Source organism: Muscardinus avellanarius (genome assembly GCF_963383645.1).
Source record: "Muscardinus avellanarius genome assembly, chromosome: 9".
Classification (NCBI taxonomy): Eukaryota; Metazoa; Chordata; class Mammalia; order Rodentia; family Gliridae; genus Muscardinus; species Muscardinus avellanarius.
Genome location: NC_137795.1, coordinates 48383352 through 48409223, shown reverse-complemented (window position 1 = coordinate 48409223; position 25872 = coordinate 48383352). Strand labels below are relative to the sequence as shown.

At 40.0% G+C, this 25872-nt stretch overlaps 1 protein-coding gene and 1 pseudogene across 2 annotated transcripts in view; both read right to left on the bottom strand.

Moving 5' to 3' along the window:
* Positions 1-25872, bottom strand: part of FBXL13 (F-box and leucine rich repeat protein 13) — a gene marked incomplete at both ends in the record, with an annotated part of 242481 nt that overhangs the window by 215871 nt on the left and 738 nt on the right. The gene's annotated exons all lie outside the window — the stretch shown is intronic.
* On the bottom strand, positions 14903-22760 carry LOC308267234 (small ribosomal subunit protein uS10-like; annotated as a pseudogene). Its single transcript has 2 exons — positions 22622-22760; positions 14903-15289 (listed from the first exon to the last, which is right to left on the bottom strand). The product of its transcript is annotated as a small ribosomal subunit protein uS10-like (transcript).

The window sequence follows — 25872 nt, the reverse complement described above, 5'->3', positions numbered from 1 at the left end:
ACATGGAATTATTGAGGATCTCTCCACTTGAGACAGAGAAAAAGGTTTATAGCATGTGGCCCCCAGAAAGCACCTGGAATTTCAGTGTGTGTGTGTGTGTGTGTGTGTGTGTGTGTGTGGTGGGAATGGGAAGGGGAGGTTTTCTTTGGCTTTTCTCCCGCATTTGACCTACGCCTGCTTGCTTTTTTCCTGTTTGTTTATTTCAGGAACAAAATAATTCCACCCCTTGAAGGTCTTCAAAGCAGACATTCCCACCTCCAGGGCCAAATGTCAGGAGACCTAAGCCAGGGGCTTAGCAGTTTTCATAGTGAGAAAGAAGGAAAAGAGAAAAGGAAGTTGGGGGGATACGAAGAAGGTAATTACTCCTAATCGGACCCTGCTATTCAATTTCTTCCACTGCAATAGTTTTATGCATCCCTCTTAGGTGTGCAACATGCAGGCTGGGAACCCACTCCTTAAGGAAGACAAAAAGTCTTACGGTTAGACACTAGATTCCTCCTCTTCTCCAGCTCTGCCTCCTGACCAATACCCATCCCCGTTCTCACAGAGAGCACTCAGCCATCTAGAGGCTGATATCCTCCCCCAAAGCGAGAGAATATGATTGTGTAGGGGATTAGTGGTTCGTACCAGCTGCAAACTGGACTATTGCCTAAAAGGCAGCAAGGGTAGGTCCTACATGGAACCTATTAGAATGGCTGAGCTCTTTTTTTTTTTCAAAATGGCGACTGAGGGACACAGCACTTCTCAGTAGCTGAAGCAAATAAAGTTTAAATACTTAGAAAGCAGTGTCTTAATCAACAAAATAAATACATAGCAGGAACCAAAACACATCCAGGTACCTCGGCGGAACCCTGAACTTGAAGAAGAAGAACAAAGATCGGACACGGGACCTGCTGCAGATACAATTGGAATGCTGATCGGAACGCCGATCGGCGGGCTGCTTTTGCAGCTGCCCGAGGAACTGCCTGCCCGATATTACCGCGGCAAGATAATCCAGGACTAAAAACGGACTTAGGACCGCATCTTAAGCAGCGAGCAGCACCACATCAGAATTCTGTGTGCTCACCAGCGACCGGATCACAACTGCATAGAGACTCCCACAGATTCCTGCACCAAGTCAGGTACCTGAGGGCGCCCTGGTAAGTTGGGGTCCTAGCGTGTGCGCAGCCCCAACCCCCAAGAACGGGCCCAAGCCTCAGAACCGAGCACTCTCCTCGCGCACCTTGCCTGCGCCACGGTCCCCTGCTAGTAGTCAGTACCTGTACCACTGCCACCCCTAAATTGGAGCCTGCTTGTGTGTCTAGCCCCTGCCACCTTGCCAGAGCCTGCCTTCCAGGCTGCGAAAGCCCTGTGTGACCCGGAAATCTCCTTGGGGCACCCCCAGCTTCTACGTCCCGCGGGAGGCAGAGACCATTGCTGGACACCGCGCACTGGACCATTGAGCACCTACCCTGCACCCCTGGCCCACCGCTGGGTGTTCCCACCCTCCTGGTAGCCAGATGCTTAGTTCTAAGCGAGAACACAGCTCAATACACCTTAGAAGAGCATGCCAGCAGCAATAGACAGCTGCATCCATTCTCACTTGGGTCCAGTATTAGCAGCGCATCCAGCCTGCACTCTCAGAATAGGCAGAGCTCTGGCAGTAAGTGTGGGCATCCAGGAACCAGCATCCATTTGCCCAGGGTACATCTTGGGACCACACTGGCTAGCCCCGCTGGAATTTCTCAGAGACACAAGAAAATCCATCGGGCCACAAAATCTGCTCAGGATCTCAGGGGGAGGTTCCGATTATACTTTGGGCATTCTCCACCCCTGCTGTAGGGAAGCACAGGCTGGAGGCTAGGGTGGTGAGTGCAGATGTTCTGACCACAGGTTAGAATTTCACAGAACCTGTGAATTGTACAGAATCAAATAACAGTGAAACCAGACATCCGGACACATAAACCTAAAGCAGCTAAAGGAGAGAAAGGTGTCCAAACACCCAGAGTGACCTAAGAAGATAAAAATAGAGTACAAAGAAAACTAAGAGACATTGGATGGTATTCTGAAAGCTACCAAAGCAATCAGATACGCACATATTATATGGACCTGACCCCATATGCGTAAATAAGGAGGACTGTTTGTTTTACTTTTAATGTGGATGTTTTGTTTTATTTTGCTTTTACAGTGCTTTTGTTTTGGTATGGTTATTGCTGTTTTATTTTTTTTTCTTTTAACCCACACTTCTTTTACTTTAACTTGTTGATATATATATATACATACATACATTGGATAGTTTGCCTCATTTTTTTATTTCACACAGCTGCTAGTTCCTTTTATTTTATTCTTGTTCTTTTTTCCTCTTTCTTCCTCTTTCCTTCCTTTTTTTTCATTCTCCTCCTTTGATTGGTTTTCCTTCCTTTTTCTTGGATTACATAATAGTCTTGGTATCTTGTGTGGATTCTTTTTTTTTTATGTCTGTCTGCTCCTTCCATCACCCTATTTACAAACCTTCCCACACTAACCTACATACTTTTCTCCCCCAAAACTTTTCCCCATAATATACCTCCTGGTTTAATACTCAAAGTATTTCTTATATCCATAATTACTCTACTAACGACAAGAGTCCTAGTAGTTAACTCTCTCTCATTCCTAGCAAGTTATTACCTTATCATACTTAAAGTCTTTCTCAACCTAACATATCCTCTACCTAATCCGACTCCTTTACCAATCACCCCAGCTCCTCACACATCACCCGCCCTCAACACTGGAAAGGCTCTGCTGACTAGCCAATACCCCTAAACTCCTAATATTAAGATTTGACTAAGCACAGTACTCACGAACGATGGGTAGAAATCAGAAACACAGGACAGAGAACGCTATAAATATGAGAACCAGGAATTATGAAGAGACAGCAGAAATCACGAATACTGACCTACTAGAAATGCAAGAAGGGGAGTTCAGAATCTTGATGTTCAATATGATGAAAGGATTTAAAACAAGTATAGAGGAGGTTAAAGGTGAATTAGAAACACTAAAAAAGAATCAGAAAGAGGTCTGGAATGAAATGAAAGAGGCAATAAGTAAAATGAAGACAGCAATAGAAAGAAATTCTGGAAGATTAGATGAAATGGAAAACAGAATATCAATATTAGAAGACAGTACATCCCAAACCGAAAACACAGTCAGCGATATACAGAAATCTTTACAGCAACAAAACCTAAACATCCAGCAATTATGGGATAATATGAAGCACCCTAATTTACGGATAATAGGCATTGAGGAAAGGATAGAGGTACAGACCAAGGGCATCTGTAATATCTTTAAGGAAATAATCTCAGAGAATTTTCCAAATATGGAAAGAGACTTGAATCTTCAAGTCCAGGAGGCATACAGAACTCCACTGAGACAGGACCAAAGAAAAACCACTCCATGCCACATAATAACCAAATTGACCAGCATAGAGGCCAAGGAAGGAATCTTAAAAGCAGTGAGAACAAAAGGACGGGTGACATATAGAGGCAAAACAATAAGAATCACCCCAGACTATACAACCCAGGTCAGGAATGCTAGGAGAGACTGGTACGACGTGATTCAGACCCTGGAAGAAAATAACTTCCAACCAAGGCTCATCTATCCAGCAAAACTACTATTCAAGATCAATGGGGAAACCAAAGTCTTTCAGAATAAACAGAATCTCAAAAAATTCATGAATTCAAAGCCAACACTAGAGAAAATTCCTAAAGAAATAAACCATAAGGAAGAAAAAAGAAGCAGACTTCAGAATCAGAGAAGAGAGGAAGTTAATAAGTGGGCCATTTAAGTAAAGAAGAAAGATCACACCACCCAAGAGTAGACAGAACACAAAATGGCAGAAAATGAAAATCATATTTCAATAATATCTCTTAATGTCAAAGGACTTAACTCACCAATCAAAAGACATAGACTGGCAATATGGATTAGGAAACATAATCCAAATATATGCTGTCTGCAAGAAACTCACCTCACAGCCAAAGACATTCACAGGCTGAACATGAAAGGATGGAAAAAGATATACCATGCCACCAGTGACAAAAAAAGAGCAGGGGTAGCAACCCTGATATCCAACAAAACAGACTTTAAACTAAAACACATCAAAAGAGACAAATCAGGGCACTTCCTTTTATTAAAAGGAACAATACACCAAGAAGATATAATGATAGTAAATATTTATGCCCCAAATATGGGTGCAACCACATTTGTAAAACAAACCCTTCTGGACATAAGATCCCAAGTAGACCCAAATACAATAATTCTGGGAGACTTTAATATGCCTCTCACACCACTGGATCGATCTTCAAGGCAAAAGATGAGTAAAGACGCTTTAGAACTAAAGGAAACCATAAACCAAATGGACCTAATAGACGTTTTCAGAGTATTTCAACCAGGAACTACAGAATACACTTTCTTCTCAGCAGCCCATGGAACCTTCTCCAAAATAGATCACATCCCGGGACACAAAGAAAATACCAGCAAATTCAAAAAATGTAATATAATTCCATGCATCTTTTCAGACCACAATGGAATAAAAGTAGAAATCAACAACAGGAAACTTGAAAGAAAGTATTCAAATTCATGAAGAATGAATGATACACTATTGAATGACGAATGGGTAAGAGAAGAAATTAGGGAAGAAATAAAGAAATTTATGGAAACAAACGAAAACAGAGACACAACCTACCAAAACCTATGGGACACCATGAAGGCAGTACTAAGAGGAAAGTTTATTGCATTGAGTGCCCACATAAAAAGGACGGAGAACCACCAAGTAAAGAACCTAATGACACAACTCAAGGATCTAGAAATTCTGCAACAGTCTATTCCCAAAGCCAGCAGAAGACAAGAAATCATCAAAATTAGAGCAGAAATAAATGAAATAGAGAACAATTCAAATGAATGAAATAGAAAACAATTCAAAGAATCAATAAAACAAAAAGTTGGTTCTTTGAAAAGATTAATAGAATTGATAAACCCCTGGCCAACCTAACCAAAAGAAAAAGAGAATCAACTCAAATTATCAAAATTAGAAACAAAAAAGGAGATATCACCACAGATAGTGAAGAAATTCAAAATATTATCAGAAACTACTTTAAAAATTTATACTCCAATAGATTTGAAAACCTGGATGAAATTGACAGATATCTAAGCACAGTTAACCTTCCTACACTCAACCAAGAGGACATAGCGAGCCTAAACCAACCAATAACAACCAAAGAAATAGAAATGGCAATAAAAATTCTTCCACCAAAGAAAAGCCCAGGCCCAGATGGGTTCCCAGCTGAATTCTACAAAACCTTCAGTGAACAACTAATACCAATACTTCATAACATGTTCCGGGAAATTGAAAGAGATGGAACTCTTCCAAATTCCTCCTATGAGGCCAGTATCACATTAATCCCCAAACCAAATAAAGATACCTCAAGAAAGGAAAACTACAGATCAATATCCTTAATGAACATAGAGACACAACCTACCAAACCTATGGGACACCATGAAGGCAGTACTAAGAGGAAAGTTTATTGCATTGAGTGCCCACATAAAAAGGACAGAGAACCACCAAGTAAAGAACCTAATGACACAACTCAAGGATCTAGAAATTCTGCAACAGTCTATTCCCAAAGCCAGCAGAAGACAAGAAATCATCAAAATTAGAGCAGAAATAAATGAAATAGAGAACAAAAAACAATTCAAAGAATCAATAAAACAAAAATTCTAAACAAAATACTAGCTATACGCATTCAAAACTATATCAAGAGAATAATACACCATGACCAAGTCGGTTTCATCCCAGAAAAACAAGGCTGGTTCAACAAACGCAAATCAATACATGTTATTCACCACATAAATAGAACCAAGAACAAAAACCACATCATCATAGCAATAGATGCTGAAAAAGCATTCGACAAAATCCAACACCCATTTATGTTAAAAACACTGCAAAAAATTGGGATAGAAGGAAAGTACTTCAACATCATCAAGGCAATATACTGCAAACCCAAAGCCAACATTATATTGAATGGGGAAAAACTGCAAGAATTTCCGCTACAGTCAGGAACAAGACAAGGATGCCCACTATCACCACTCCTTTTCAATATAGTCCTTGAGACTCTTGCTGCAGCAATCAGACAAGAGAAGGAAATCAAAGGAATCCACATAGGAAGAGAGGAAGTAAAATTATCCTTATTCGCAGATGACATGATCCTTTATCTGGAAGACCCAAAGAACTCAACCAAAAGACTTCTGGAGCTGATTGACAAATTCAGCAAAGTCGCAGGTTACAAAAGCAACCTAAAGAAATCAGTGGCCTTTCTTTATGCCAACAACGAATCCACCATGAAAGAAACAAAAACAACAATTCCATTCACTATAACCTCAAAACCAATAAAATACCTAGGAATAAACCTAACCCAAGATGTAAAAGACCTCTACAACAAAAACTATAAAACATTAAAGAAAGAAATAGAAGAAGACCTTGGAAGATGGAAAGATCTCCCGTGCTCATGGATAGGCAGAATAAATATCATCAAAATGGCCATTCTGCCAAAACTGATCTATAGGTTCAATGCAATTCCCATTAAAATACCAGTGACATTCTTCAGAGACCTAGAAAAATCAATCATGAACTTCATATGGAGAAAGAAAAGACCTAGAATAGCCAAAGCAATTCTCAATAACAAGAAACACGCAGGAGGCATTACAATCCCAGACTTCAAACTATACTATAGAGCAATAGTAGTAAAAACAGCATGGTACTGGCACAAAAACAGATATACTGACCAGTGGATTAGAATAGAAGATACAGAAACAAACCCACACATCTTTAGTCAATTAATTTTTGACAAAGGGGCCAAACACATACCCTGGAGAAAAGACAGCCTTTTCAACAAGTGGTGCTGGGAGAACTGGCTATCCATTTGTAAAAAGATGAATCTAAACCCCTATATCTCACCTAACACAGGAATCAACTCAAGATGGATCAAAGACTTAGAAATTAGACCTAGAGCTTCCGGGAAGATGGCGACCGAGAAAAGCGGGGCTTAAGAGCCCCGCTAACAACAAATCTCCATTATCACAAAATCAGCGCCTTTCATAGCCAGAAATCACCATCACCAGAGGGAAAAAAAATATCACCAGGCTTCAGAGAGAAAGCGGACTGAGAACAGAGCCACAGAGGAGATCCTCAAGCCCGAGGACGCGGCAGCAGCGCCATACTGCTGGCGGCACCGGCGAATTCACGGGACGGCTACAGCAAGCCGAGGTGAGCCACTGCGGAATAGCCAGGCGGGATTTCTCCGCGCAGAGATCACCTAAAGCTCCATTGTCCAAGCTCAGCACACGCTGCAGGGATTCAGAGTGGAAATCAAAACCAAGAAGAAAAACTACAGCCCCACAGCTGAGGGTGTAGCAGCGAGCGGCGCTATATTGCCACTGGTGGCAGCAGCAGTGAATTCATCGAATTCAGTACAGCTACATCTGCGTACTCAAGAACAGTGAGTCAAATTGCAGGCCACAGAGGAGAAATCCCAGTACTGTACTCCCTAGGACTTGACCCAGTGGGAGAGGGGCGGTGGCAGAGATATCACACCATAGGAGAACGTGCAACCTGGCACCCCCCACAGTCTAAAGCAGCCTCTATCGACTCTCTGGGTCGGAGACTCTGTGATACAACCCAGTAAAGGAGTAGTGGGGTCTGAGATACTACTGACTCGAGACCCAGAACACCTTAAGTGAAGTCATAGTGACCCAAGGGAAGAACCCAGAGAAGGCACAAACATCCGAAATCATGGGAAAGAGGAATAATACTGGAGCAATGAATGCACACAACCCCACAACATCAGAACCCGATAAAACAGAAAATCAGAGATTTCTAGAAGATCAAATCAGGAAAATAACTGTAGAAATAATAGAGGTGCTTCGAAAAGAACTCAGAGAGAGCCAAAAAGAGATAAAGGATGCAATTAATGAAGTAAAGGCCTCAATTCAAAGCACAAACAACCGATTAGAACACATGGAGAACAGAATCTCGCTCTTAGAAGATGAGCAATCCAAAAATGAACGCATAGTTTCTAATCTAGAAAAAAATATCCGACAGCAGGAATCTGATATTGAAGAAATATGGGCCCATTTTAGGAGAGCTAACCTAAGAATAATTGGAATAGAGGAGGGAAAAGAAAGTGAAACCAAAGGGATCAACAATCTCTTCAAGGAAGTAATAGCAGAAAATTTTCCAGACATAGAGCAAGAGGTCGAGACACAGGTCCAGGAAACTTATAGAACTCCCTTTAGACAGGATCGGAGAAGAGGATCCCCACGCCACATAATTGTCAAAATGACCAATGTGGAAGCCAAGCAGAGAATCTTAAAGGCAACAAAAGCAAAGGGCCAAGTGACATTCAGAGGGAAACCAATTAGAATCACTCCAGACTTCCCAAACCAAGTTATGAGAGCCAGAAGGGCTTGGAGTAACATATTCCCAATTCTGAAAGAAAACAACTTCCAGCCAAAAATTTCCTACCCAGCAAAACTTTCTATCAAATTAGATGGAGAAATAAGAAGCTTCCATGACAAACAGAAACTGAAGGAATTTATGTCTTCAAAACCAGCACTAAAGAAAATACTCAAAGAGATTAACTACAAAGAAGAAATAGGTAACACACATCAGAACTAGAGAAACAAGATTTTCCATCCAACAGACAACTAAGATTGGTTATCTGTGGAGATTCATTATTTATGTTAGTCTGTTACCTATCTCTAAAAGGTATTGTTTGCCTTTATTGTTGTTAATTTTTAGGATTTCTAGTTGGAATATTAATATACCTTCAGATATAGCATTTGAAAATATTTTATCCCATTCTATTAGCAACTGTTAACTCTGTTTACATTGTCTTTGGATATACAATTTTTTTTTTTTTAGGGAGTTTGTATACTCTTCTGTAGCCTGTGCCATTGAAATCATATCCAAGAAATCACTGCCAATTTCAATGTTGTGAGGTTTTATGACCCAGATTTTCTCCTAAAAGTTTATAGTCTTAAGATTTATATTTAGGTCTTTTATCTATTTTGAGTTAATATTTGTATATGGGATTAGGTAAAGGTCCAATTTTATTCTTTTCCATGTAAGTATTATTTTTCAACAATATTTAGTTAAAAGATTATTATTTCCACCACCAAATGTTCGAGGAAACCTTGTCAAAAATAACTTGACAATATAGGGAAGAATTTAGCTCTAGGCTTTTATTTAACTCCAATGGTTTATATATCTGCCTTTAGAATAGTACTACACTGTTTCAATTATTGTAGCTTTATATGGTTTGAAATCAGAAAATATATATCTTCTAGCTTTGTTCTTTTTCAAGATTGTTTTGGGTACCTAGAGTCCATATTCCATATTAGGATAGATTTTTTTCCTGAAAAATAAATATATAAATATATGATAGTTTCACCTAAAAAAATAGAAAAAAAAATATTCTCTGGTAAGAAAGAAAGCAAAAAGAAATATTGAAATGTTATCTTTAAGTCATCAAAAGCTTGGTATCAGACAACTGAAACTGTTATGTGAGATTATCATTTTTAATTTTGGATAAATTGCTTTAATACTAGATGTCAACCACTAAGCTAAGCATGGGAGGGAGGGATAGGGAGAGAATGGGGTGGGGATCGGGTGGGGGCTGACTGGGCGATGTGTGCATGTATGTCTACAAAAGTATGTATCCCACTATGATGTATAAATACAGTGCACCAATAAAATAAATAAAAATAAAAAAATAAAAAAATAAAAAAAAAGAAATTAGACCTGAGACTGTGAAGTTAGTAGAGGAGAACATAGGTTCAACACTACAACATATTGGCACAGGCAGTAAATTTCTCAACAAAACCTCCAAAGCTCAGGAAATTAAAGCAAGAATAACCAAGTGGGATAACATCAAACTAAAAAGTTTCTTCTCATCAAAGGAAACTATCAATAACCTAAAGAGGAAGCCTACAGAATGTGAAAGGATCTTTACCAGCCACCATTCTGATAGGGGGCTAATATCCAGAGTATACAAAGAGCTCAAAAGACTCTACACTAGCAAAACAAACAACCCAATCAAGAAATGGGCAAATGAACTAAATAGACACTTCACAAAAGAAGAGATACAAAGGGCTAATAGATACATGAAAAGAGGTTCTTCATCACTGGCCATCAGGGAGATGCAAATCAAAACTACACTGAGATTCCATCTAACCCCAGTCAGAGTAGCAAGCATAAAGAAATCAAACAACAACAAATGCTGGCGAGGATGTGGGGAAAGAGGAACTCTTTTACACTGTTGGTGGGAGTGCAAACTAGTTCAACCACTATAGAGATCTGTGTGGAGATTCCTAAGAAAGGTGGGAATAGATCCACCATATGATCCAACTATACCACTCCTGGGTATCTTTCCAAAGGGGTTGAATTCAGAGAAATACAGCAACATATGCATACCTATGTTCATAGCAGCACAATTTGTAATAGCCAAAATATGGAACCAACCCAGATCACCATCAACAGATGAATGGATAGCAAAACTGTGGGAAATACACACAATGGAATTCTATTCAGCCATAAAGAAGAACAAAATTATATCATTTGCAAGAAGATGGAAAGCCCTGGAGAGCATCATGTTAAGTGAGATCAGCCAAGCACAGAAGGAGAAGATACACATGTTTCCTCTAATATGCCCAAACTAGGAAACACAAAGGATACCAGTGGGACTCCAGATATTAGAGGGGAAATACTAGCTAAGTTTTAATAGAAAGATAGGAGAGGAGAAAGGCCGATCTTGATTAATGAGGGTCTACACCTGAACATGTGTAAAATTATGAATAAGACATGGTTAACCTGGACAACCATTGGTGGGAGGGGGGAAGAGAAAACGGGGGTGGGGGGGGAGAGGGCACCAAATATAGTGTAAATGTATACTATTTATGTTCAATAAAAAATTGTTTAAAAAAAAAAAAGAATGGCTGAGCTCTTCTATTCCACAGCTCCCTGAATAACCCTGATGAAAACCCATCTGCTCTCTGGCATTTCAGTGTCTGTGTCTCCAGTGTTTTGAGTTCCCACACTCCTCATGCCCCACCACCTCCACTATTTTATTCGGGTGCCCTGATGACATCTATATCAGAATCACCTGGGAACAACTGGTCTCTGAGGACAGAGCCTGGGGATCTTCATTTTAGTAAGCTCCCAGGTATGTCTATTCACCGGAAAGTCAGAATTAAGAAGCCCTTAATGCGCTTCGGCTTTATAGTACTGTTGTTTGTTTGTTCAGTACTGAGGACTGAACCCAGGGGCATTCTACCTCCAACCTATACTCCGAAACAATTTTAACTTGAAAACAGGGCCTCACTAAGTTGCTGAGAGCCTCTCTAAGTTGCGGAGACTAGCTTTGAACCTGCAATCCTCCTGTCTCAGCCTCCCACGTATTGGGATTACAGGCATGTGCCACCATGCTTGGCTTACAGTGAATTTTTAAGAAAATTCAAGTCTGGTTAATAAATATCAGAAATTGCATATTCTTTATATTTCCAAGCTCCATGCATCAGAAAACTAGTTTTCCAAAATGTTATCCTGCAGAAGTAAAAAAGAAAAAAAAAGAAAAAAAAAGTCTCCAAAATGCCCCTACAAGCATACAGAACTAGCAAAGTTGAAATTTTACATTTTGCTTAAGAAATATCACAGTTCATCATTTTCTGCTGGGAAAAATAACACAGCACTGAAGTTTGTAGATTAATGAGAGAACAGTTCACAACAATATGCCAATAAGACACCACATTTACTGAGTCAATAGCCTTTTCTGCTTAATGAAAATAAAAATAACAAAACCATTAATTTTGTCTTTATTATAAGGAAAAGCAAAATATGCAAATACCTCCATGAAGTAAATGTTTGCGTCTCAAAAACACTAATGAAGGCATTATTGTTCCTGGCCTTCAAACAAACACATCAAGGACAAAAAAAGGGGGGGGGGAAACACATGACTTGATCCAGTTGGATTTCTCAAGCCTATAAATTCACAAGACAATTATGTGATTTTCCACTTTCTTTGGGTTCTACTTCCCTAATCTCAGTTCTCAATATTTCTCAAATATTCTGAGACATATTCTAGGTACTGAGGACAAACATGGCTTTATCACAGACAGCTACTTCCACACATCTCCACTACCACTTGTCTTTCAAGGAGCAAGACAGTGTGGTGGATGGAGCCCACGGGGTTCACATCCTGGATCTAGTGTGCCATCTCTCTGTTCCTTTGTTTCTTTAACTAAAATGGGACAGGTAGTGTGTGTGTGTGTGTGTGTGTGTGTGTGTGTGTGTGTGTGTTAGGCTCTCATGAGACTTCAGTTGAACTAATACATGTAAACTGCTGTGAATACCATCTAGAACAAAATAGGCACTCAATATATTGATGACAGCAGGCTATCAACACTACGTTTAACTGTTCCACTGCTAATCATTACCTTCATTAAAAAAAAAAAAGACTTGAACAGAGAATAAATTCAAAATCTTCTCTTATATCACTCCTTGCCAAGCCCAGGGCACAGACCAATTTGATTACAGTAGAGAATAAATAAAAGATGGTTACAGACTAGGCAATTGTGCCTAGTCACCTCTGGAAGGTCCCAGCATGTCTCCACACCATTACACTGGGAAAGTTCCGACACAAAGAACCTTTGGGAAGTACGTTCAAGACAGATCTCATTCATGATCAAATCCCAGGAGATCAACTATATGGCCAAAGGAGAAAGATGGCCATAGACAGAAGCCCTATAGTGTGTTTTCAACATCCTACTGGGATGACCTGAGCTTTTTGAAGGGCTATTCTTGCTTCTGGATTTCACAGATGAGCTAAGGAAGGGTCAGATGATTCACAGAGCCAGGTTCCTCCTTGTTTATGCCATGTATTCACATAATTGTGTATATGTGTATCTTCCTTCAGAAATTGGGCGTGGACATGGAGTTGGCATACTGTTGTTTTGGAGGATGTCTTAATTTGTATTTGTCTTAATAAAAGTTTGAAAATAAAGGGGTTTCTATGTCTTGTCAATAGCTAAATAATCTATTTTAGAAACTCTGTAAAAGGAAAGTGTACTGAAGATTCCTAAAGAGACCAGCTGGATTTAGTGGTGCAGAAGGAAGCTCAGGGAGTGGAAGAAACCTCTAGGAGCCAGACGAGAGGGTTTTAAGTCAGACTGCACAGCGAGGGGTAGTAGCCTCTGAGAGGTGAGAGCCAGACAACCATTTGGATACCTGCTCAGCCGTGCCTTCCCAATGCAGAGGTGGTCCCACGCAGCTAATCCCCATCATTGCTGGAGAAATAATGAATCACACGCCTTTTCTGAGTGCCTTGTGGATTCCACCCAGGAACTGCATGTGTGAACTAGCTCACTAAGTTGAGAGAACTCAGCAAAGACAACTGCCCTCCTAAAAAGCCACAATCAGCCAGGCGTGGTGGCACAAACTTGTAATTCCAGCATTAGGGAGGCTGAGACAGGAGGATCCCGGTTCGAGGACAGACTCAGCTACTTAGTGAGACCCGTTTCAAAATAAAGTACAAAAAATAGGGCAGACCCATACACAAAAAAAGTCACAACCTTCTCATCCAAGATTCAGAAAAATTAGTTAGTATAACCAGTTCCTCTCCTCCTGAATCTACAGGATGGTCCCTTGCTACATAGTGATTCCTGACACTTGCATTTCCAACAAATAAATTTGACATGAAATCTTGCTCATTCTGGCCTCTTAGACTCAAGAGAATTTCCTGTTTCAGCCTCCCAAATATGCCACTTTGCTCAGCTTTTGTGCTTTTAACAAACATGCACAACATTTAGTCCCTATTAGAAATACCTGGTAACACAGGCTATGTGATTAGAAATAAATGCAATGTTTTATTTTTTATTTATTTATTTTTTTCAGTACTAGGAATGAAACCCAGGGGCATTCTACCTCCAAGATACACTCCTAGTCCTATTTTTCCCTCTTTGTTTTGAAACCGGGTCTCACTGACTTGCAGAAAGCCTCACTAAGTAGCTGAATCTGAGACTGGCCGAGAACCTCCATCCTCCTATCTCAGCCTCCCGAAAGCTGGGATTACAAGCACGCGCCACCATGCCCAGCTAAATGCAATGTTTAAAAAATACAGATTGACAGCTTTATCTTGAGAGCAAGAACATAAAAACTTTTAATAAAATCATGAAAAGAAAAAAGTGGTTTTGAAATCATGATTTGTAGCTGAAGTCCACCCTCTGCTGGACAGATCTAGTTTTGCAAACCCTACATCTTTCCTTTTTTTTTTTTTTTTTTTTTAATGGTACTAGAGATGGAACCTAGGAGCTTTCTATATTTGGGCTACACTCTCAGACCTATTTTATATTTTTTTATTTGAAAACTGGGTCTCACTAAGTTTCTGAGAGCCTAAGTAGCTGAGGCTGGCTTCTAACCTGCTTGATCCTCCTGTCTCAGCCTCCCAAGTACTGGGATTACAAGTGTGATCCTAAATAATGAACTGAAATATGAGCTCACAAGGGCACTTTCTTGCTCTCAGATACAATTGCTCTGTGTACCTGTTGAATAATTTTGTAGACACTATACTCAGTATCTAGCTTATTTTTTTTTTTTAACAAGTGGCAACCAGTTTATTAAAAGTGCTGACTTAGGCCGGGCGTGGTGGCGCACGCTTGTAATCCCCGCGCTTGGGAGGCAGAGACAGGAGGATTGCGCAGGTTCGAAGCCAGCCGCGCGTGCGCTGGTTTAGGAGACCGTTTCCAAATAAAAATGTAAAAATAGGTCTGGGAGTGTAGCCCCGAGGTAGAAGGGCTTCCAGGAACCCCAGTACCACCAAAAAAAAAAAAAAGTGCTGACTTAGGCATCTGCAATGGTGACTTCAACCTCCACTCCTGGCTCAATACTGATGGAAGTAATTTGTTTAACAATTTCGGAAGGGCCGTGTGAGTCAATTAGTCATGTGTGGATTCTCATCTGGAAGCGATCTCATGTCTTAGAGCCTTCACCACAAGGTGTTTTCCTCGAAGTGATTCTCAAAGTCTTGGTAGGCATGCAAGCAGGTCCTTTTACTTTGAGGTTCTTTGCCACCTCTGATCAAATCAGCACACATATTTTCCGGCGATTTCACGTTGTAGCTGGTGAGGGTAATTCTGATTCAGTGAGTCGCCACCTCTGGTTCCATGGGTGTCTTTCCAGTATCTTTAAAAGCAAAGGCTGTGGTGTGGCTTCCTGACCATCTTGCACCTCCCGGAGAGAACAGCAGTGAGTCAGGAGCCGGAGGGGGCGGAATGAAGCTCCGCAGCACTCACAGCCGGTCACCCTCCGAAAGAGGCTCATTTTTGGTTTTTATGGAGCAGGCATTGGTTGTCTGTAGACAATGTGCTGCTATAAATTTCTGCCTAGTATAAAACTGAGGGAGAGACACAGATTTCTAAATTTTTTTTTCATGATCTACTGTCCAGAATTCTAACAGGCCATCATTGTGTAGCCTCCTATCTGAATGCTTCCTTGGAAAATACAAATACCTTTGAGGAGTATCTCCAAAGGAGTGATATTAAGATAACCCCATAGTGGTGCTGCATGCATGTATATACCCCTGCAAGAGACAGCAGTCCACAAAGAACAAGACTCAGATTCACTGGTGAGGCTCAGAGAGCAAAGGTCCAGGTCTGAGCCCCAAGCTTAAGGCACACAGGTTTTATATATAATTACCAACTCAACTCTCAGAAGGGAAGGATGAGTGGGGTGGGGGGAAGATTATTCCTTGGTAGAATCATGCATAAGCAAGATACCCCAGCATAAGCAAGATACAAACACAGAGCAGCAGTTAGACTATATGCTATCCTCCTTTATGCTCTAGCAGTTAAGTGCTTTATCTCACAGATACAGCTGCCCAGACAATCCCAGGCAAGTTTGTCTAAGAAGGAGGTTTTTTATTCTCCTGGTAAGTCCTCAGGCTTCTTACCAAGAATTCATTTCAGGGACATAGCCTTGGTTCTTCCTCATTCTGATATGAGAGTACAATGTACCAATAAAAGTTTATTTTAAAATATGAATAAGACATGAAATATGCTTTAAAAACTTTGGATTTCTAAAATGTTTTATGGACTGTAAAATATTTGACAAAATATTATTTCCCAAATTTCCAAGTATCTGATCATTTAATTCATTTATTTCAAATATAAAATTAACATTTAAAAATACTTGGGGGGGATAGGGAAGATAGCGACCAAGAAAAGCAACATCTATGACTACTGCTGACACTCGATTTCCATAGCTTCAAATATAGCTAGAAAATACTATCAATAGAGAAATAAAAGCTATAAATACAAGGGACAGAGAAAAAGAAGACTAGAAGAACAACAAGAGAGCAGAAAAGACACCTGCCTGCCTTGTGGCAGCAGCCACCATACCAGCACCATCTTGCCTCACAGAACCAGATTCCAGGGATAAAAAGGAGCTGAAGTGACCAGTTGCAGAGCAGTCAGTTATAATTCAGCTGTCCTTTCAGCACAAAAAATGGCTAAAACTTCCAGTGGCCAAGCCTAGCACACCCTCCAGGGATTAAGAGCAGAGCTCAAAACCAGAAAAGAAATATGCCAGCCTCATGGCCGAGGGCGTGACATCAGTACCATATTGCCAGCAGCGGTGGCGAGTTCACTACACCTGGGAGAGCTCCAGATAAGCTTGCACCATAATCATAAGTGAAATTGCAGCCCCTACAGGAGAAATATCAGCACTGCACCCCCAGGGACTCACAAACCTTTGATAAACTCCCTGGATCTGAGATCTTGCAGTTCAATCCAGTGAAGGAGTAGGGGTGGTAGAGATTACCACACCCTAGTTGCAGGTCCCCATGGGAAAACACCCAGCCCAGCGCACCCAGGGTCTTGTGCAGTTGCAACTAACTCCCTGGGTCTGAGACTTTGCAATACAACCCAGGGAAGGAGTGGTGGCAGCTGAGATTACCACAACCTCCAGAGATCCAGAGCACAATAAGTGAAGTCGTGGTGATCCAGAGAAGAACCCAGAGAAGGTGGGAGTGGGATCTACTGTTGATTGTATCAAGCTCAGACAGACTCAGGCTCTGATCAGTAGGAAGTGTAGGGGGAGTCTTACACTTAACACTAAACCCAATGAGTAGGATCTCCAGGAACACCACAGACCTCCCAATTGTGGTAAACAGGGAGAAGTCAGACTAGCTCAGCCCTAGCTGTGGGGAACAGAAACTCCTACATTGAGTTTGACCTCAGAGGCATACACTACCAACAGAGGCAGGGAGAGACCTAGACTCCAAATCTGTGTAAAGTGTGGAGGGTGACCTTCACTCAATATTAAATCCAGCCCCATGGATATCAACCATCTACATAGACTGAGAAGACTCAGAGAACCAGACTCACAGAAGAAAAGGTGCCAGTGGCACTCGGGATCTACACAGAGAGAGACTGCAAAGGATATATCTGCTGAATAGTCATTTATTTGTAGAGTCACATTAATTCATTGTTGGGATTGTTTGGGTTTTTCCGTTCTTTTTTGTGTGTGACATTGTATACCTGGCATTTTTTGAGGGGGGGAGAGAGGTTTCTGGGTTTTTTGTGGGTTTTGTTTTGTTTTGGGTTTTTTTTAACCCTTTTCATAAATCCCCTCCCATGCTTCTTCCCTTGTATATACCTACTCTCTCCTCTCTATCCCTTTTCTTTCTTTTCTCTTCTTTTTATCACTCCCTTGACGTGTATTAATCCACTTCATATCACTATACCAGAAACTCTACATTGGTTACTAGAATACTACTACATATTTACTATCTCTAAACTCTAGTATATACTACCTTACCAAACTCATATACTCATACTATTCGACCCTATCTGAGCCCTTACCCTATTCTTCCACTTACTCCTTCACTTCCCTCTGTACTCAGCCTTCACTGTGGAATGCAATACAACTTACCCTTGAATATACCAGCTGACACCTACAGACTGGGAGAAATCTGCCAAAAGCAACAGGTACAAATGTCTGAAATAATGGGAAGGAGGAACATCAAAGGAGCGATGAGCTCTCACAACCCCACAATAACAGAACCTGATAACACAGATGTGCAGAGATCTCCAGAAGACCAAATCAGGAATGTAACTGTAGAAATAATACAGGATTTTAGAAAAGAATTTAGAGAGAGTCTGAAAGAAATAAAGGATGCAATCATTGAATAAAGGCATCAATTCAAACAATAAACAATCAATTAGACCACATGGAGAACAGAATCTCATTCCTAGAAGATGATGACTCCAAAATCAAACACATAGTTTATAACATAGAAAAACAATTTGACAACAGGAATTAGGCATTGAAGAAATATGGGCCCATCTTAAGAGAGGTAACCTAAGAATAATCAGCATAGGGGAGGGAAAAGAAGGTAAAACCAAAGGGACCAACAATCTCTTCAAAGAATAGCAAAAAATTTTCCAAACATAGACCAAGAGGTCGATTCACAAAAGGGGCCAAGATGGCAGTGGCTGCAGTCAAAATGGCAATTGCAGCCACAGCAACAATAGCTGGCAATGGCCAAATAGGACACATATTCCTCTGAGAAACCTCAAACATCAGATTTTGGTTTAATATCTGATTGGGACAACATATAGAGACACTTATAACCATGACTTCCTAACTAAAATATAAGAAAGAGACCTAGATGGAAGAGATAATGGCAGCAGCAATAGCCAGTATCCAGGAGAGGTAGATAAAACCAATCCAACTTGCCTTGAATTGTTGGAGAAATTTCCCCAAAAAAAGCCTGCCCCTGCCCCACATGCTCAGGAATTCTGGACAACATACTATGTAAGATGATGGCAACCGAGAAAAGCAGCCTTTACAAGTACCCCTAACACTCGATCTCTATTGCCATAAAATCAGTGTTTTTCATAGCCACAAAACTCTATCAGCAGAGAAATAAAAACTGTAAATACAAGGAACAGAGAAAAAGAAAACTAGAAGAACAACCAGAGACCAGAAAAGAAACCAGCCCACATTACAGCAGCAGACGCCGTGTAGGCACCATCTCGCCTCACAGCACCAGGCTCCAGAGAAGAAAGGTAAACAAGGAGCTGAAGTGAGCAGTTGCAGATCATTCAGGTGTAATTCAGCAGTTCTTTCAGTGCAAAGAACATCTAAAATTTCCAGTGGCCAAGCTCATCACACTCTTTAGGGATGCAGAACAGAGTTCAAAACCAGAAAAGAAATACGCCAGCCTCACGGACGTGGGCATGTCAACAGCACTATATTGCCAGCACCAGTGGCAAGTTCACCACACCAGCAACAGCTCCAGGTCAGCGTGCAAAACAACCATAAGTGAAACTGCAGCCCCTAAAAGAGGAATCCCAGCACTATACCCCCAGGGACTTGCGCAGCTTTGATAATCTCCCTGGGTCTGAGATTTTGCAGTCCAACTCAGTGAAGGAGTAGCACTGGCAGAGATACAACACCCTAGTCGCAGCTTCCCATGGGAAAACACCCAGTCTGGCACCCCCACAGTTTCACACAGCCTCAATTAACTCCCTGGGTCTGAGACTTTGCGATACAACCCAGTAAAGGAGTACTGGCGGCTGAGATTACCACAAACTTGAGATCCAGAACACCCTAAGTGAAGTCATGGTGACCCAGGGGAGAACCGAGAGAAGGCACAAACTTCTGAAATCATGGGAAAGAGAAACAACAATGGAGCAATAAATGCCCACAACCCCACAATATCAGAACCTGATAACACAGAAATTCAGAGATCTCTGAAAAGTCAAATCAGGAATATAACTGTAGAAATAATACAAGACCTTTGAAAAGAATTTACAGAGAGTCTAAAAGAAATAAAGGATGCAATCATTGAAGTAAAAGCATCAATTCAAACTATAAACAATCAATTAAACCAAGTGGAGAATAGAATCTCACTCCTAGAAGATGATCACTCCAAAATCAAATGCATAATTTATAACTTAGAAAAAAAAATCAGACAGCAGGAATTTGACATTGAAGAAATATGGGCCCCATTTTAAGAGAGCTAACCTAAGAAGAATTGGAATAGAGGAGGGAAAAGAAGGTGAAACCAAGGGCTCAATAATCTCTTCAAAGAAGTAACAGCAGAAAAATTTCCAAACATAGAACAAGAGGTCGATACACAGGTCCAGGAAACTTATACAACTCCCTGTAGACAAAATCAGAGAAAAGGTTCCCCACACCACATAATTGTCAAAATGACCAATGTAGAAGCCAAGGAGAGAATCTTAAAGGCAACAAAAACAAAAGGCAAAGTGACATTCAGAGGCAAATGAATTAGAATTACTCTAGACTTCCCAAACCAAGTCATGAGAGCCAGAAGGGCTTGGAGTAACATATTCCAAACTCTCAAAGAAAACAACTTCCAGCCAAAAATTTCCTACCCAGCAAAACTTTCTATCAAATTAGATGGGGAAATAAGAAGCTTCCACGACAAACAGAAACTGAAGGAATTTATGTCTTCAAAATCAGCGCTAGAGAAAATACTCAAAGAGATTAACTATAAAGAATAGGGAATACACACCAGAACCAAAGAAACAAGATTTTCCATCCAGCAGACAACTAAGCAAAGAATAAACAGTATTTCAAACAGAAATAAAATCTTAACTGGTTAGGAATTAAAAGTTATCTCCCAATTATCACACTGAATGTAAATGGCCTCAATTCCCCAATAAAAAGACATAAAGTGGCAAAATGGATTAAAAACCAGAATCCATCCATTTCCTGCTTACAAGAAACACACAAGTAAAGATAGTAACAAACTCAAGGTAAAGGTCTGAAGCAGGGTAATTCATGTTAAGTAGCCATCCTAACAAATGTGAAATAGAATTGCACTATAGTTTTTATTTGTATTTCCTTAATGATTAGTTATATTATAATGATGAGTGATATTCATGTGTTTATTGGTCATATAAAAATCTTTGGAGCTTCATTATCTGTTTTAGTCTTTTATCTATTTCTAAATTATATTGATTGTTTTTATTGTTGCTAATTTTTAGGATTTCTATTTGGAATATTAATATACCTTCATGTATAACATTTGGAAATATTTTATTCCATTCTATCAGTAATTTTTAACTCTGTTTACATTGTCTTTGGATGTACAATATTTTTTTACTTTTTAGGAATTTTATTCTTTTGTTGCCCCTGCCTTTGAAATCATATCCAAGAAATCACTGCCAATTTCAATGTTGTGAAGTTTTATGACCCAGGTTTTCTTCTAAAAGTTTATAGTCTTAAGATTTACATTTAGGTCTTCTATCTATTTTGAGTTAATATTTGTATATGGTGTTAGGTAAGGGTCCAATTTTATTCTTTTTCATATAATTATTATTTTTCAACAATATTTAGTGAAAAGATTATTATTTCCTTCACCAAATATTCTTGGAAACCTTGTCAAAAATAACTTGACCATATATGGAAGAACTTATTTCTAGGCTTTTATTTTACTCCACTGGTTTATATATCTGCCTTTATAGCAGTACTACACTGTTTCAATTATTGTAGCTTTATAAGGTTTGAAATCAGAAAATGTACATCTTCTAGCTTTGTTCTTTTTCGAGATTGTTTTGGGTATTTAGAGTTCATATTTCATGTTAGGATAGATTTTTTTCTGAAAAAAAAAAGTATGATTATTTCACCTTAAAAAAAAAAAAGAAAAAATATCCTCTGGTAAGAAAGCAAAAAGGAATATTGAAATGTATCTCTAAGTGATCAAAAGTTTGATATCAGACAAATGAATCTGTTATGTGAGATTATCATTGTTAATTTTGGATAAATTGCTATAATATTAGATGTCAACCACTAAGCCAAGCATGGGAAGGAGGGATGGGGAGGGAACGGGGTGAGAATCGGGTAGGGGCTAACTGGGCGATGTGTGCATGTATGTCTACACAAGTTTTTTTTTTTTTATCCCATTATGATGTATGAATACAGTGTACCAATAAAAAAACTTCAAAAAAAAAGAATACATTCTACAATATTTCATGAAGTTGTTTATTCTTGTTATTAAAACTTGGACTCAAGTAATCCTGGAAAAAGCACCTTGTTTGCAGGGATCATTTATTTATCCTTTTCTACTATCACCTCTTCATGAAGCACTTTTCTTCTTTGATATAATGTATGAAAATAGAGTTGTGGAAACAATGGTATATATGAGGTCATGATTATAAGAAGAAAATAAGAGTAATCAAAAGAGACATTGTATTTGTTAGGAAATCTGACTGAAAACATTCCAGTTTTCTTCACATATGGCAAGGCAGCATCAATGGTAAGAAGTTCACCAGCAACTCCAACAGGATATAAGATGATAAAAAATTGTATCAGCTTAATGCTGTGTGTGATGATCCACATCATAAAGGTTCTGGAACTCACTTGGGTCTCAGTCACAAGCACAGAAGTAGGCACAATTCCAGTTAAACAGTGGGCTATCTCAAGCAGCACACATTTCTGGAAAAATCTAAGTGTCTTCTGAATACCTGAATACTTTTATATAAATCTCTATGTGTTCCTTGTTCCTTTTTCCATGTAGGAACATACCATGGACATAGATAGAACCAACCACCCTGCCGTCATGGTGATATTGTAGAGAGCTAGCCAGCTGGTGGCCAGCAGGCCCGGGAGCCACCTCTGCAAGCGGGCCTCCACCATCCTCCTTGCTGGACGCTATGGTAGCCATGCTTCAGGGAACAACGCAGGCCTGGTCAGGGATTAAGAGGGGCCCAGCCAAGCACACCACTCTGTGGGCCCAGCACCCAGACTGCTGCCACCAGCTGGGGGTGAGGGAGAACCTTTTGAAGTGAATTGACAAAGCACCACTCTTTTTTCCCTGAGAACATATGGACATGATAGATTATAAACCAGAAGTGCCCCTAAGGTGGCCCCTTTCTCCCATAAGACACTTCTTTATTTATGGGACGGTTGACAAACTTAAAGAACCGAGCCTTGAACAAAGGGCTCTTATACCCTCAGTCTCTCACTGTGGAGAGAAGAGGAGTAAGCTTGAGATTTATTATACCTAGTAAAGGTGCTTAAGTTACATACCATCCCCCAGCTCTCTCCAGTTTTAACTGGATCTCTCTTGTTTACATTAGAGAGCGCTCCTAGATCAGGATTCTGGATTGCTTAAGAAACTGTTCCCTTATCTTTTGCCCTTATCTTTTGGAAGTAAGTATCTGCTCCCTTGCTTGTGGGCAACTAGGGGGAGGGGTTAGGTTCCAACCATCTCTTTCTCATCTTAGATCTAAACTCCTGACAATATTTCTAAGCCTCTCACCAGGTGTCCTACCTCATTATGAGAGACAAAACTAAATCTCCTACAATCTTTCAGGGTGAGGTGACAGACCTGCTAACTTCTCAAGCAAAAGCCCAGAAGAGCCAGACATGATAGTGTGTCCAATACTTGGGAGGCTAATGTAGGAGGATCTTTGTTTCCAGGCCAGTCTCAGCAACTTATTGATATTCTGTTTCAAAATAAAGAGCAAATAATTTGGCTGGGGGGGGGGTCTAACTCAAAGGTAAAATGTCCCTAGATTTAATCCCTAATTAAAAAAAAAAAAAGCAGAAGAATTTTGCCCAATGAATAGGGACAAACCAGATATGGACCAAATCTAAATAAAACTGCAGTTTGGCCTCAACCCAACTCAGTCTGGCCTGGATTGAGATTATCACCTCTTCATCTTACAGAAAGGAAAAAGAGACCTCTCTCTGTTGGAAGAATATATCAGAGCCCAAAATGATGGTGGCTGCCTGAAATCTCAGTACTTGGGAGGCTAAGACAGGAGAATTGCAGGTTTGCAGCCAGCCTCAGCAACTCAGTCCCTCAGCAACTTTTTTTGTTTCAAGACAAAAAATAAAATAGGGCTGGGAGTGTAACTCAGAGGTAGACTGTGCTTTGGTTCAATCCCTAGTACCACATAAAAAGGGGGAGAAGAGGGGTATTTCATGTAGAATGTCTACTGTTTTTTGTTGGTATAATGTTGAATGAAATAAGAGCTGGGTATGGTGGCACACGCTTGTAATCCCAGTATTTAGGAGACTGAGACAGGAGGATCACAGTTTGAGGACAGCCTCAGCTACTACTGAGGCCCTTTGCAACTCAGTGAGACCCTGTTTCAAAACGAAGAATAAAAAATAGGGCTAGGGGTGTAGCTTGGAGGTAGAATGCCCTTGGGTTCCATCCCCAGTACCACAAAAATAAATAAATAAATTATTACATATGTACATAGGCAGTAAATGTGTTGAATAATCAGTAGCAGAAAACACACAATAGAAGCAGATCCACAGATGAACATGATATTCAGGGTTCCAGCCAATGATTTTAAAATAACAATCATCTTGAAAATAAGAGAAAATATATCAGTGAGAATAAAAAAAAATAACAATCATCATGTTAAAGGAAACAGAAAAAGACAAAATGTATGAAAAGATGCATAATTTTAATACCTATAATATATAAACAATAATCAAGTTGACATTTAGGACAGAAAATATACTGCCTGAAATTAAAGTTTCATTTGATGTATTTAAGAGTAGACTGCACAAAAAGTGGAATTAGTACACTTGAAGACACTTAATGAAAAACATCCAAAATTGAGTTGGGGGGTTGGAATGGGAGTAAAAAAACAGTGAAAGTGTCATGTAGCACAAAGCAAAAAATAATAATAACTGCATATTCATTATGCAGGAGAAGAGAGAATTGAGTAGGAGCAATATTTGAAAATTACCAGTTTTAGCCAGGCACGGTGGCACAGGCCAGTCATCCCTGTACTTAGGAGTGAGATAGGAGGATCACTGGTTTAGGCTAGTTTCAGGAACTCAGCAAGACTAGAAGCAACTTCGTGAAGCCCTGTTTGAAAATAAAAAGTAAAATGGGTCTGGGGATGTGGTTCAGTAGTAGAATATCCCTAGGGGTTCAATCTCCAGTACCAAGAAAGAAAGAAAGTGAGGGAGAAAAAGAATATGACCAGTTCTGAAACTGAAGAATATCAATCATCAGGGTCAGTAAGCCCAGTGAACTATGCAGGACTTTTTTTTTTTTTTTTTTTTTTTGGAAACAGGGTCTCACTAAGTTGCTGAAAGCCTCACTAAGTAGCTGAGGCTGGCTTCAAACCCGTGAGATCCTCCTGTCTCAGCCTCCCAAGCGGGGATTACAAGTGTGCGCCACCACGTCTGGCAGACTTTTTTTTTTTAAAACAGGGTCTTACTATGTTCTCCAGGTGGGCCTCCAGTTCTTGAACTCAAGCAAAGCTCATTCTCCCAAGTAGCTGTAACTATAGGATATGAACCATTTACTATGCTCAAAATTTTTAAAAATCAGACCTACCAGAGAAATTTGCAGGGAAATGATATTGTAAATGAACTACTAGGTTTTACTTAGGACACAGAAGTGTTCCGAAGAGGTTAATATACAGGGAGATTACATATGTGTTCAAAACCTATAGAAGATGAATTTTAGAAGTGTAAGGTCTGAGAAATAGAGTCAGATAAAGCAATATACAGAGATAGGAGGCAGGAATAGGATTCACCTCTTTTAGGGGTTGGCAGGTGATAAGTTTAAGGTAGTTGTGAGAGGGCCCAGGGGGACTCTTCTGCATCTGCTGGTAACGTGGCAGCAGAGGTGAGTGGAGGACTCCTCAGAAGAAAATCACCCTAGGCAATGGGGAATATTTGTACTTAATACTTCTAAATTATCATCCAAAAAAAGGGGGGCTTAAAAAACTGTTCTCCCAAATTGCACAGGAAAGTTTACTGCCCCCATCTGGGATCTCCCCTTTCCTCCCTAGGCATTT